This window comes from Chiroxiphia lanceolata, chromosome 5 (assembly GCF_009829145.1).
Source record: "Chiroxiphia lanceolata isolate bChiLan1 chromosome 5, bChiLan1.pri, whole genome shotgun sequence".
NCBI classification, from domain to species: domain Eukaryota; kingdom Metazoa; phylum Chordata; class Aves; order Passeriformes; family Pipridae; genus Chiroxiphia; species Chiroxiphia lanceolata.
Window position 1 is genome coordinate 56,173,497 of NC_045641.1, and position 15,115 is coordinate 56,188,611.

Sequence of the window (15,115 nt, forward strand, 5' to 3'; positions counted from 1 at the left end):
GTAGAGAGAAGAACTTATGCCATTAGTTGTTGTAGTATTTCAGTCATATAACAGTAATGTGCTGGTTATTTAATAACTTGCTGAAACACCCCCCCCCCCCCCTTTTTGCTATATCTTGCCAAGCTTGAATAGTTCATGTGAATTTGGGCACAGCTGGCACTTCTCTCAGCTGCAACCCAGGTATGGGACTGAATATTTAATATTTCTGGGGTACCAGAGAAACCAACAAGGTTGTTCAGCAAAAGCCATCTTGCAGCTGATGAGATATGTCCCATTGCTTCACCTCTGGGCAGCATTTCTTCTGCTGTCCATCATCTAGAAAACCATTCTGCATCTATTCAAGAGGCATGGCCCGTTCACTCTGTCATGTTCTGATGGTGGTAGGCACCTCATGATGCTCATGCTCTCTTATAAATAGGTAACCTGTAAAGAATAACCTTTAGCCCAACAGGTTTTTCACTGACAGTAGAATATGCCTCCCATTGTAAGAATATACTTATGTGAGTGTGAAATTCCATCCCTCCTTGGCATGGCTGGGAGGGTTCTTCATGGAGAACTCATCATTCACAATGCTCATTTACAACTGAACCCAGGTATCAGTGTTACCTAAATGCAATCACAGCTAAGCCATAGTGGAAAAGCCAAAAGCCTTTTTCTGTGTGTGTCTCCATGTGTTTTGATGATATCTTATGGGGCACCAAATCCTTTCCCAGGATCTTAGCATAGGGAATGTGACAGAGCCACTGGGGGCTATTTTGGCTTGCAGGATGCCCACAGCAGCTGCTCCAGCTCTGGCCAGCTCTGGAGCACCACAGAGGCAGCTGCTAGTGGGCTTTACACTCACTGAGGATCTGGGGATGTTGTTTCCATTGCCTCATGCTCTTGGTTTGAACCTTTCAGTGTCTGTATGCTGACCTTTGCGTACTTACCATCCTCTTACTGGAGTGAAAGGGACGAGTAGTTCTTGCCCCTTTGTTTCAGAGAGCAGTTCATTGTCGTCTCTGTTTTCTAACACAAAATAAATAAGGAAATCATTTCATCATTATTTGTTAGTTTGGCTGTTTTTTAATAGGGATACAGGGCAGCTGCACAGAGCTCTGAGAGTTTCCTTAGAAAACCCCAGGCCTTAAATACAGACGCAAGTCTTGGAGAGGGCAGAGAATGACAATGTACTTTGCTCTCTGTGCTTGGCAAGACTGGTAAGTGGATATGTAATGTGTTGCCTAATCACAAGGAAATCTGCCATATGATCAATTATTCTTTGATTTCATCACCTTATTAATATGTCATTTTGGATTTATGACACTGTCAAGCAACATGTATGACCTATCTCAGTGAACAGCATCTGCTCAGCCCCATGCATGTATGCAGTATCTCAGAATTAAAGGTGCCCGAGGGAAGGTGGGAGTTTAACTTTGCTTCCTTCTTCAGCAGATTCATGTTTCTAGGCTGAAAATAAATATAGGATGTAAGGGAAATTATACACAACTGAAAAATCCATTCTGATTTACAATTTAATTCAGTTGTTGAGGTTTTTTTGTTAGAAACTATAAAAACAAAAGAACTAAAAAAAAAAAAAAAAGAAAAGAAAATTCACAGCCCTTCTAGGACCCCTGAATACAGGAAAAGTATTAATTTAGCTACTTGTCTGGCCCATTGCCTGGAAACCTCACAATCTAATGTTTTCTTCTCCACCATCGCCAGAACGCAAAATCGGTGATTATCCTTACTTTACAGATGGAATCTGAAATACAAGCAGGCAAACTGTAGGGTCAAATTGTAGGCCAGGGCCCCATTTACTTGGCTTTTCCAGCTTGCCTTTCACTATAACACACCTCAGTTTATGCCGGCAGGACTCTTAGCTTCCCCCTTTTCCCCTTCCAGCTGCAACTTTTGTCAAAGGTTAGTAATCGGGGTATGAAAGGTAAATAACGCTTTCTACCAAAGGATCTCTGTCGAGATAAATGCCTCTCTATGAATCAGACTGACATCAGGAAAACAGCTGAAGACACATTCTGAAGCCTCAGCCCCACAGGATCGTTAGGAATATTACTGTCCCGACCTAATGAGCTACCACTGATCCTAAACAATGTCTAGGACAAAAGACTAGAGGGGGATTGGCTCCCCTCACCCTGCTGCCTGCAGACTTCTGACAACCCATTAAGGTTATAGCTATTCAGCCCTGTTCAGACAGCCCTTTTTTCCTTCTTTTTTCCCCCTAACTACTCTCAGCTAATGAGCAGACAGCGTTACTTTTATTTTGTGCAGGGAATGTATGGCTAAATAGGCGTCTGTGCATGGCTCTGGAAATGGAATGAGGTGAAGAAAGCAGAGGAAGCGAGACTGCAGGTCTTTTAGAAATGTCCCCCTCACCTTCATCTGTCAGGCAGAGAGACCCTTGGCTGAGGAGGGATGGGTGAGGATTTGAGGCTGAGCCTGTTGGGCTAGCAGAGAGACAGCACCCCGACCCTGCTGCTTCCCTGATTTTGCAGAAATGGGCAGGGGAGGCAAAACCAAGTCCCATCTTGGCATGTGCCTTTGGCTATAAACACTCCTTGGACGCTGCCTTTGCCGTGTGCCTCCATCTACTTTTACTACAAAAATTCGCGAATGCTCCAGTCTTTCTGTCTCTCTCTCCCTGTGCCTGCCCCCGCTTTCCCTCGTACTTTACTAAGGGATTGGAGTTGCCCTCTTCCTTTTGCTTCTTTCCACCTCCTTCAAGCTCCCTCTTCAGCGACAAGCAGCATCACTAATTGCTTTTTAGGGTCTCTTTTCTACTCTCTGTTCAAAATTCATGGGGCATTCCCTGGCCTCATTATGCTCCTTTCTGAACCTTTTCAGCTTCTTTTACAAACTTAGCACTTTCTGTGCTTCTTTTAGCCTTTGCAAAAAAAAAAAAAAAATTTGGATTTTTTTTTTTTTTTTCCAAGAAGGCCCCCTCCCTCTGCAACCCCCCTCCCTGCCAGAAAAGCACACGCACGGGCCCACCTCCCATTGAATGGCTGGCTTTGTGTACGGAATTTCCGGAACACAGCCCAGGGCTGGAGGCGCAGTATGAGTGGAGGGGCTTTGGGCAAGGAGCCTCCCTTAAGCCCACCCCATTACCACGGTCACTGTTTGCCCTGGGCTCTCTAAAAGGACTATTGTTGCCTGTTGCCAGGTATTCCCTAGCAACACTTAAGCCAAGCTGCCTTCTCTATTTATGGCAGAAACTTTTCAATGGTCTCCAAAACACGTGCTTGTCAACTTCACAGAATACCTTCAAACAGACTCAGAGGGGGAAAAAATAATCCCAAGCGGTTGCTTTAGTTGAAATATGTGTGTTGGGGGTGTTTTTCGATTTCTTGTCATTTACCTTGGATCAGCAACCCAAACAATTGCAATTTGAAAAAAAAAAAAATCCCTCCCCATCACCTTCTCCCAGCCCCAGTCCCCTGCACTGCTGAGCCTTTCCACTGGCAGGTGGGCTGGGGGGGCATTTATTAGATGGATGAGCCTTTGCAACACTTGGAAACTTTTTGCACAAAAGATTGATTAATTATTTTAAGGCAGATCTGGATTTCTTTGTGTGTACCACATTCTTCTTACAAGAACCGCCATTCTTCTTGTGTTGTCTGCCAGTAAATGACCAAGAGGGGTGTAGAGTTGGGAAGGGGGACAGTAACACACCTGTACAGCATAAACATAGCACCACTAAGTTACACCAAACAGTTGAGGTAATCAAGTGTGGTGGATGCTGGGTTTCAATACACATGCACACACATATGTATTTATTCCAGGAAAGACATATTTCTATGCTTGCATTTCTGCAGCCAGTTTGTCATCTATAGACAGTCAGTGGTCCAGTCAAGTTCAAAGAGGGAATTAATCTGCAGCATCTCCAAAAAAGTTGCAGACACATTTTGGTGACTGAGTGTAATGATGCAACAGAAAAGCTCTTTACAGCAAGTTTCACTTGACTGAAATAATCTTTGTTCTTTGTGTGACGTGTCATACAAAGGGTTCCAGCATAAACTGGTGTCTTTGCCTACTATCATCCTGTTACTTGCAGACTGTTACTGTTACAAAGCAGTAAAGTCATTGTCGCTGTTCAGAAAATCTTATTGGGTAGCTGGAAAATGTAAGGCCAGGATTTATAAACACAGTTGAAGCAATGTGGTACTTAACTGGCAGTGAATTTCAAGGGACCATGAAAATCTCTGAGCTGCCCACCCATGTATCCATGATAGCAGTGGATGCATTTCCACTGCATAGAGGACAAGACACTGATGCAGTATCAGCACCATGTCTAGAGTAATAATCTGAAGTTTTTCCATCTGCAAATTGACATTGCTTTTCCTGGAATTTCCTTTAAAGGTTCAGTATATTAACATGATGTCCTGGCCTGGGGACTCATTTCTTAGCTGTACCTTCCAAGCTGCTGTGGTGACCCCAAGAATTGAGCTCACAGAACCATGCAGGGGGCCAGCCTGAGGCAGCTGCCTGTGGTGTGAGCACCATGGAGCCCTTCACAGCTAAAATAAAGCCCCAGTAGTGAAATGTGACTGGTGCTTTCAGATAGCCTCAGGTCTGACCAACAAGGAAATACTTTGCTGCCCTTAGCTACTTTCTCCACAGTAGATGGCCAAGGCTAGAGTTGCCTCTCTTGTTTTGAGCAAGAAACTGAAAATATTGGAGAGATGCTATTCATTCTGTATATGATTTTGGGTTTTGACTCTCTGATGAGCTCTGTCAGGGTTGTAGGAAAATCAGAGCATATGACAACATAGTAGTCCTCTTTTATGACCCATAACTATGGAAGCTACTTGGTCGATGAGAGTGTGTTCTTACTCCAAAAGGACATGCACATTTTATAATAATACATCTGTTCCTGAACATGTGTGCCAGTGTCTCCCCAGAGAATAAAATATGGTATACCCATATATCTGCCACTGGCCCTGGAGCTTCTGCATTCCTGTCTGCCATGGAATAGTTCCTGCTCTCAGCTCAGCCTTCAAAACTCAGTTTTGTTTCTCTTTCATCGAAGTACTGTAATTAGAAGATGCCAAATTTCCTCAGTTGACATATTCCCCTGCAGAGTTTGATGTTACAGTGAATGTAAACGGTTTCGTGAAGTGTGAGATTAGGGCTGTTTAAATAATTGTTGTAATTGAAAATATGTGTATTATTATCTCAAGATGCTTTAGATTAAATTAATGAAGTTCACATCTGGAGATATTAACCCTTTATGTGATTCTGATCCCTGAACTAGGTAATCTGAAGCTCAGATTTCTGGTCCAACCTGTATAACACAACTGTTCTTAGGTTTGAAAAATATGTTGTCTTAGCCCTTGATATTTATTCTATTAATCTCTGAATTACAGTGCTTGGCTTAAAGCAAATACAGCAAAACCCAGCAGCTTGGTCTGTGGAAGGTCAGCCTCATAGTTCATATTACAACCAATAGAGTACACAAGATATAGTAGAGATTTCTGTCTTGTTCTGCCTTTGGTTAGCAATTATGTAGCAAAATATTTCAGAATGCCAAGATTATTATTCCTGGAACATAGACTGTTGTGCTTCTGCGTGAGTAGAGGCAGTGTAGAAAAGAGGCATTCATATTCCTTTCTAAGTCTCTCCCAAGTTCTTAGCTATTTTAGCCCTATGACCCCATTTAACCTATCTTTAGCATATAAGGGTGCTCAAATAACTTTAAAAAAGGCATGGAGAAAAGGATTCTCTATAGAGGGACTGATCACTCAGTGCTTTCTATTTATTTAAAAGAGTTAACTTCTAGTTCCTGTCTTTGCAACTGGCTGACATGCATGCTAAATGGGATTCTGTAAGCTGGGCAAAAATTATGGTTTCCAAGTGAACAGAGCAATACAACTCTGGGCAAGCTGTTCTTTTGTGTCTGGGCCTACCTAGAAATAGATGTGATCATCCCTGCTTGCCTGTCTCAAATTACACAGTCTTGACTTTCAAAACAATCCATGAAAATGGTGTTTGCAACTGTCAGCCACTGTTTGCCAACAGCCAGCATGATTGTTTGTTACACCCATTTTGAATAAATGATCTACTAGCTGAGATATTCACTGTGTGTTAGTTTGGCAACTAGTCATTGATATGTATGTCAATGCTTGAAGTAATTCTGGGTGATTCTGGGGCATATTTTTCACCTTCTGTTGCAATTCATCTTCATCTTACTGACATGTGGAAAATGACCCACTTGTCCACATCCTTGAAGCTACAAAATTCACTTTCTCTTTCATCAGAGGAGAGGCCTGGCTTAAGTCATTCTCAGATTCCAAAACACACTACTATATGCCTTGCAGACACATGTAACAGTCTCAAATTTCCCTAAATCTTGAATCCCAACACTTGAACTCTGGCCCTCCAGGAGTGCTGAGCCAGTACTGAAGACAGAGTCTTTCCTCCTGGAACACCTGGAGTACAAAAAGTTGCCATGAATGAAAGCTGGAGTGATTCGTATTCCTCCTGCGTTGACATGCAAGCCATTCTTGGAACATAAACTGAGCCTACCAGTTAAATTTATTGTGTATGCAAACTGATGGTGGCCTCAGTATGGCATGTCCATATAAACATAGCTTCTGTCTCTTTCATACTGCCAAGTCACCTGGTTTCAATAAGAATGACTAATTTTCTCAGTATTTTCTTTAGTGTCCATCCTTACAGTTGTTGCACACAGAGCACAAATATAGGTAGACAAGCAGTACCTGGGATCTTGCAATGTATGAAGTGCCTTGGCATGAGAAATCAAAGGAAAGAAACCTACTCTTTCCCTGCCAATGAATAGTAATATCTGAGCCACACCTCAGTCAAACTTTTTCTGACCGTTGAAATGGTATAAATTATTTCCCCATCTCTCCTGTTTGTTCTCCTTTTTCTGAGTTGGGAAGAAAAATGCCAAAGTGCTTCTAAAGACCGGGTTATAGCATGTTTCTAGTCTGACTGGATCTAAGGTAGTATACTAAGAAACCTAATGGACAATTCATCTTCTCATCCATATTCCAGTTCAATTTGTAGCTGTACATGCTTCGTGTCAAATGTGAAGCTGACTCACTCAGATAACTGGGATTATGACAAAATTCATGGAAGAGCTTTTCAAAAACTGACTAGTAATTCTGAGTATTGAGGGAGAGATACCTTGAAGGAGCTTGGTTTTTGGAAAACATTGAAAATGTCTTTCAAGAAAATTAAATTCCTGAAATGTTCCCTCTCAGATACCCAGACATCAAACTCAGCCATGTTCTCTGAAAATCTCTTCACCATTAGACAACAGTTCAAACTAAGGTCACTAAACACAAGAGACAGAGAGATGGTGACCACTGTGAAATCAGGCTGAGCTCATCACACTTCCTAGGAGGCCGTTGGTTATCTCACAGGAAGCACATCTGACATTTGTAACAGCTGGTTCCAGTAGAAAAATGAAGGACATGGCTGTTGTGGAGACTCTGTGTCCCTCTTAGTGCCATTTTATGCAGAGGTTGGTGAAGGTCTGATGCCCGTGGGGATCCTTGTCTTATTCCCATCCAAGTTACTATCCATATGGATATGAAGGTGCAGAGGAAGTTCCACTTACACAGGAAGCAACTAAAGATGCTTTTGGATTAGCATTCATTTTTCATTGACTTTTTCATCTTTTTCAGAATGACCTGTGGGCTCCCAGGTCTCTGTATAGACCTGCTCTGGTCCTGTTTTTATTGTGTGGAAAGTGCATACTTTTGCTGTTTCCTGACTTCCACGAAGTCAAAGAAGAGGAGTCACAAACAGACTTGGAGACACCATCCATCTGAGAGGACAGGAACTGATTTTCAGAGGCACAGGCAAGGCTGGGAGCTAGAGGTCATGGCATGCTGAGAGTGACAGGGCTCCTCACTGCTGCCTTTGCTTCACCCCCTGAGTCAGGAGAGTGGTTGTTTCACACAGGCCAATGATGCCCCTGTAGCAGCAGGTTTTTGCCTCTCTGAGAGACAGTATCTTCCAGCTACCAAGGATCTCTGACTGTCCTGCTTAACCTCTGCTTTGGGGCTGATAACCACAGGCTAGCAGAGCACCATTGAAAAGTTGTTGACCCTGATCTAGTCCACTCCTTTGCCCTGAAGGCAGTGTCAGCTACACAACTATTCATAGATTAATAGACTTAAATGCACAGCAACACTATCATGGCTGTACAGCAGTGTGCTCACAGCTGATTTTATTTATTTATGTATGTATTTGAGGGAAAGATTAGTTTAAAACCTACAAAACAGTAGGACATCCAGAGCACATAGCTGTGGGTTGGCTCTTGGCATAAGGATGAAAGCCTGTATGAAGAGAGGGGAGGATAAATGCTGCTTTGTTTGAATGTGTTTATAGCTGGATGTTTCTTATTCCTGTCTCCCATCAGTAGGAAACTGTGGTGGCTCTGACTCTTCAAGTTGCCTATTATATATTTCCTATTTTTATATAGTATTAAAAATGTTTCTTTAAACAGGTGCTCTCTAACATGTTGAGCTCTGAAGCCAGAGCTGGGGGGAGATTGCAGTTGCCTACAGTGGAATCAGAGAAAGGCTTTCTTTCCAAACAGCTTGGAGACATCTCAGGCTTCACTCTGGACATGGACTAAACTGTGACACAGCTGCTTAAGCCTGGATGCAGAGAATCACTTACACTTGTACTTAAATATGGAACCATAAAGGCTTTCTACAATCAGGATCTCAGAGCATTACATACAGGACTAGAAGATATCATTCCTCATGAGGACTCAGTGTTATTATGAAGGTTCAATATTATCACAGTGTTTAAAGCTTCCAAGCATTCAATAATAATGACAATAATTAATAATAATAATAATAATAATAGTAGCAATAGCAAAAATAATAATAATACCTATATGATGTACAGGAGGGACATGCAATATGCCCTTCTAGTTCTCATCCCCTCATGTCTACAACAAAATGGAAAACGAAACTAGATGAATTATTTAACTGAATGTGATTGCAACCTGCTAATACCCAAAATCTTTTTGGTCATGACTGAATTATTTGGACTGCGTCTAACAATTAATAATGGAAACAGGGACATAGTTAGATTATTCTAAAATTATTTTTCATAAGAAAACTTCTATCTGGGAGACAGACTCCATCTGTAACTCTGTCCTTACTTCTCCTGTTTACACTTACTTGTATTGAAAAAACTCATAAACAGAAACTAGATTTCCTAAGATGAGTCTCATCAGAACCAATGTTTTAAAAAAAAAAATTTATAAGGAGGTTTTTCTACAGACAGTTTTTAACTAGGTACAGACCCAGTTGAAGTCTATTAATAAATCCTCATAACCTATTCCTGTATAGAAACTGAAATGAAGACAAAGCTTCCACTACAAAATCTGCTTAGATTTTCAGATTTCATTTATGGCATGGGTTTCCAAAGATTAACTTTTCTCTTTCAAACAGCATTAATAGCATTAGGCCTCAATTAATCAGATTCAAAATTTGGAAACAAAGAAAGTATTTTGTCCCTATAATCACTGAGAGGCCATATACTGGGATCTTTTCTTACTGGCCTTTTTAATGATTATTTCAGTCCAGAATTTTTTTTTTAAAGGAACCACTAAAATCTAGGCTTTGAATTTTGTAAATGAGCCTGCTGCCCAACGCACTTCTCAGCAAGATAAGGGCAGAATGGCATTTGCAGAAATGTTTAGCTATCTCTCTAACAATCCTGCTTGGTTGTGGGCCCCTTGGTAACAGCTTGGCAAATCTGCAAAAGGAATGCGACTATATAGTTTGTGTGTGGATTGTTGAGTCATTATAGCCTCCAAATTGCACAGCAGATCATTAATCATAGGCCAAGATAGGCAATCACTGCAGAAACCTGATGAAAAGGCTCCAGAATAATGCCTGCTAAATCATGTTTAACATGCAGACCTTGCCTGTGCAGATATGGAAAGGGGGAGGTAAGGAAAAAAATTATTCCGCTTTTAGGAAAGAAAACTTCTACTTATCTTTGATTTGCATTCAGCCCTCCCTCAATAGTCCTTAAGCCTGTTATTTAATTCATTTTGGTGCCAGGTCCCATCACAAAGCAAAAACCCTAACCAGGACCTATGCAGTCTATGACCTCCAAACCCCCTGTCTTTTCTTGTCAGTTCTATGTCATTTGTGCAGTTGAACTCCACCAATTTGAAATGCTGACCTCTTCCATAGACAACCTTATTCTCCTTGAGTGAAAGAAAGGGCCAAGGCCTACAAACCACTCAAGCGAGAGATGGCAAGAAAAGAGAAAAGTGGTTGACTCGTAAATCAATTTCCACAGCCCACCCAAAACCCACACGAACAATAACGATGGTATTTTTTAAAACTTGTGGTGTTGTGGTTTTCTTAATTGAGCTTATTCTCTTTAGGGAAAGTTTGCATGAAGTAAAATTGTTTGTTCAGAGTTGAAAATTAGACTAGATCCTGCTCATGACCCACTTCAAATCAGGGTATATTTATATCAAACCTCCCTTCCCACCTGTCATCCCCACAGAAAAGGAGCACAGCCTCACAAACAGGTCTTTGTCCATGCTGGAAGAGGTGACGATATCTAAAGAAGGGGAAACATTTGGGGCATGGATGTGAGCTCAGTCCGTGCAATACCAGTATGCAGGAAAAGCGATGGTACCTGTCTTTGTACCACACAGCCTGCCCATGTGGAGGTAGGCGTGCAGCTTTGTCTTTGGGCTCTGCCAGCCCCACATGTGGGTCTGTGGCCTGTACCACATGCACAAGTATGGTCTGCATTAAGCCAAGCACAAGCATTGAGCAGTACAGACATGTAAGCGAGCATGCAGGCACACAAGCCGGCTAGAAACCTGCCACCACACAGTAAGATAAATTTTTAAAGACCTATATTCACTCCCTGGGGGTCTGATTCTGCTTGTGTTGCTCTCTTAGGAAGGTTTCCTACTCCTCAGGCCGTCTCACTGGATTCAATAGCTGTGTCTTTGAAGAGCAGATGCAGAAATTGCCTGGAGCACATCATGCCCCAGGGCCCCATCCCCACTAGCGGCTTTATGTTTTTCAGAGGCCTCGATCTGGCTGTGCTATTCCTTACTGCAGAGTCACATCTCTTGGTTTAAGGCTGGGACATCCTTAAAGAATATTACCCATCTTCCCAACAGGAAATAGCCCCTGTCCCCTGCCAGGCTGGTGTTTCTCAGCCCCATTCTCTCAGGATCATAATCCTAGGGCACATGGGATGACTAGTTAGTCTCTGTCAGCAGACACAGGTCTGACTCTTAGGTTGAACATAACAAATGAATCTTTTAAGTTTTCTCATTGATTGGGCTGAATTTTAAATACACACAAAGGTTAGAGTCACAACATATTTATACAAGTCCATGGTGGAAAAAATCTCTGAGAGGAATTAAATACCATGTAACTGCCTTTGGCTCCCCACATATCTGAAGGTGGTATCAGCATGTGTTCCCCTTTTCTTATTTTTTTTCCATCAACCTCTGACATTGTTCCTTTCTGAACTACTCAAACCTTCCCTTCAGCCTCACTTTCTTGAAACAAAATGATAGTACTTTGTGATCTGAAAATTCTTGGTACCTTACGAGCAAAGCACAGTGTGATGTTATGAAAGTAGGAAAGTTACTCCATCAGAAAAGAAGTACCCACAATGGCAGACTAAATCCTCCAAAGAGCCTGACCTATTGCATTGGATTTTCTCTAAATTACTGTGAAAATGCTGATGGGATACAGTCAGTGGGAGGGGCTCCTCATCTGGGAGAGCAGATGCTCCAAAGGTATTTGCCTGTGGAGCCTGCTCAGCCAACGTGCCCCTGTCAGGTCTGTGCCTGCTTGCCCTGGGGCTTACTGGCTCCAAACCCTTGGGCAGAAGGAGATTTGGAGCTGTTTATCCCACTTGACCCTCCATCCAGATGACCTTCCATCATCTGGGGCCAGCTGATGCTAAGCAGTAAATTAAATTCAGAGGCATGCTGTCTCAGTTCTCAATGGTGTTTTAGTGTGAGCGCTGGAGTCCATAGAGCAGAGCTCATTACACGCTGCTACAGCAGCTGGAGCTGAGGGGAGTGTCAAGCTCATTACCTTTCATAATATGCCCACCGATGGAGCTAGGTGTGCTGTAGATGGATTTGTCAGAGGCCAGCACTTTTGTCTGGGGGTGAAGCATTGCGTTAATCTGACAGGCAAGACTCCACATTATGCAAAAGGAATAATTCAACAGGAAACAGATGCATGTGGATAAAAATTAGTCAATGTTTTTGCAACCTGCGCCTCCAAGTACAGCATCTGTAGCGGTAGAAAGAACATAGCCTCTCCTTCCTCATCTCTTTTCCTCAGCAAACCAACGCTTATGGCAAGCAGTTTGCAAAGTTTGACTCTAGTTCAATTAAATCCTTATGTGTTACTGAAGTTTTCAGCAGTAATTTTGTTGGCTTTCTTGTTTAGCTCTGTGTACGTTGTTGTCAAGACCAACAATTCAGAGATGATTGCAAAGTAATGCACCAAAACCTGTATTTGACTACTCACCTTAGTATTCTAGCACACATTTCCATGCAAAGTTAACCTTCCAAGACCATTTTCTTTGGAATGTATTGCAATGTGTTTCAATAATCAATGTGCACTCACCCAATTTATTCTATTGCAGAAAAAAATGTCACATGCCTGTAAGGGAAAGAAAATGGCAAAACTAGAGAAAAAAACTGGTGGTGCCCAGGCTTCCTGGTTAGATAAGGCATATCTCAAATCCACCCATTAAAATATAGATCGCTGGGGAAAAAGAACCTCAGATGTATAATGATGAAGCCAGAACAGGGTCTGCAGGGAGTTCCTTGCTGGTTACTGTCCATACAGTATAGCAGTGGACAGCTGAACTGGCAAATTCAAGAACAGCCCATTTGTCAACACAGACTCTCTTCCTGGGAATTTCATTTCTTAAGATCTTTAAGGATAAGAAGGTGTTTCTGAAATTCTGAGCTCATTATCACTTATTATTTATGGCCACTGAGTTAGTGATGGTGTACAACATCTCTGCTAGAGGATCAAGAACACTTTACAGAGATAGGAGGAGCGGGGCTCAAGGGAATGCACCGACATTGTACACCTTGTCCTTTCAGTGCCCCTTGATTCACATTTCACACATCCCTGTTAGAAGAAGTAGGCTGCTGTATCACAGGTGAGAACCTTACACAGGCCCATCACTGAGGCCCACAATTTTAATTTCCTGTTTTCTTAGAAAGGTAGATGGCCAGGATATCTGTGAGTGATCTCAATTACAGCAGTAGCAGCTAGCAGGCATGCATTTAACAGTGGTGTTAATAAGGCACATGCTCCTGGTTGTACTTCTCACAGAAGTAGTTGTTCAGTTCTTGTTTCTTTTCATGCTGTGGTGTCATCTGGCACAGCTAGATCCTTGTTTGGGTTATTTAATTGCTTCTTTGCCTGCCTTATGCAAACTACATTTGTAGCTGGGTCTGACGTGGGCTTTTGGGCACTCGGACCCATGACTGCACTGCATTTAGTAAGCACTGTTCTCTCTGTAGGCAGTATTTCACATAGTCACCCAGTGACTTTATTCAGTTTGCTGGTCCCCAACGTTATTGTCACTCTGCATCATTTACCAATACAATTTTCACAAACAAAATTAGTCATTGCAATGTAGGTGTATGGAAGCTGTCCCATTCTGGAAGTATTCATTAAAATTCCCATAATAGTCTCCTTGTCAGGAGTCTTGCCTGCTGTCTGGGAAGTATTTCAACAAGTCTGTCCTACTGTTGTGTTAATTAAACATTGTTCTATTTATAAATGCTCCATTGGTCAGTAACAGTTCCCCACACAGAGAGAGAGGAGTACTGGTAACTAAAATGAAGTGCCAAGACAGGCTTTGGCCATGCAGATAAGCCAAGGGACAACCCAGACTGAGGAGACTGCCCCTCGTGGACCTGTCATTGTCCTCATCACCTGCTCATATGGCTGTAGTGATGTTCTGACATGAAACTTCGGAGCAGGGGAGGAAGGGAGGTGGTTTACTCACCACTTTCTCCAGCAGCTGTTTTATTTCTGTTTGTCTGTACATCATAATCTCTTAACAGCGATTGCCACAGGATGTTGTAGGAAGTGAAAATGTATCTGGGTTCTGAAAGAGACCAGATAGGTGAATGAAGGATAAAGCCATCATCCTCAAGCCACTTGCATGAACATTTCTCTTCCGACATATGCATTAACACAAGGAGAGGGACCTGTGGGAGCCCCGTAGTGCTGCTGGCTGCTATGGGATAATCTCCTGGGCCTGACACTGCTTGGGTCTCAGGAATATCTGCCCAGCATTGCTCTTTCTAAACGTTTTCATTTTGCTCATCAGCAACCCTGCTCTGTGCTGATATTCTGCCCAGCAGTACATGGCACAGCTGTTTGGTAGGGACCTCTCTCCCTTTCGTGATTTCTGTGACTTTTTGCCACAGCATCTTGCACTACATCCTGTGACACTGTAGGTCCATGCCATCCTCCCTTCTGCACATATAGAGACAATTGCCAGCATTTTTACCCATCTTCTACACGCTTGCTGGCCTTGGAGGCAGGAGAAGTTGTCCACCATCCTCACCAGCAAGTCCCTAAGAGTCAGAAACCCAAATTTTCAGTGAAGACCATGGGGATTTATATTCAGGTAGGTAATATCTGCAATTAGATGTTTCTGAAGATTTTGTCTGTGCTTTCTTCTTGGTTTGCTGGTCTCCTTCCAATCAACATTTGTTCGCACATTGTGGTAGTGAGAGATGTGTCTGCATGAAGATGTTTGTACCTGGGTGTTTACCCTGGAAACTGCTGCAGCCCCAGATAGAAGAAGCAGGAGGCCAAAGAGGTCAAGAAGAAGGAAGCAAAAAAATTGAGAGCAGAAAGCAGTGCTGCCAGGCTCATCCATAGACTGTCTAGAACCTTAACTGCTGCTAAATCACAACTTCAAATCATTGAGCATGTAAAATCTGTGAGAACCACATGAAACTCTGGAGTTCATCTGAGGGACAACACAGCCAGGAGGAGATGGAAGAGATACAGCTGAGCTTTTTTTTTTGATATGGCACTGTAAATGTCCTTGCTATCTCAGGGCTCATAGGTGGGTAGGT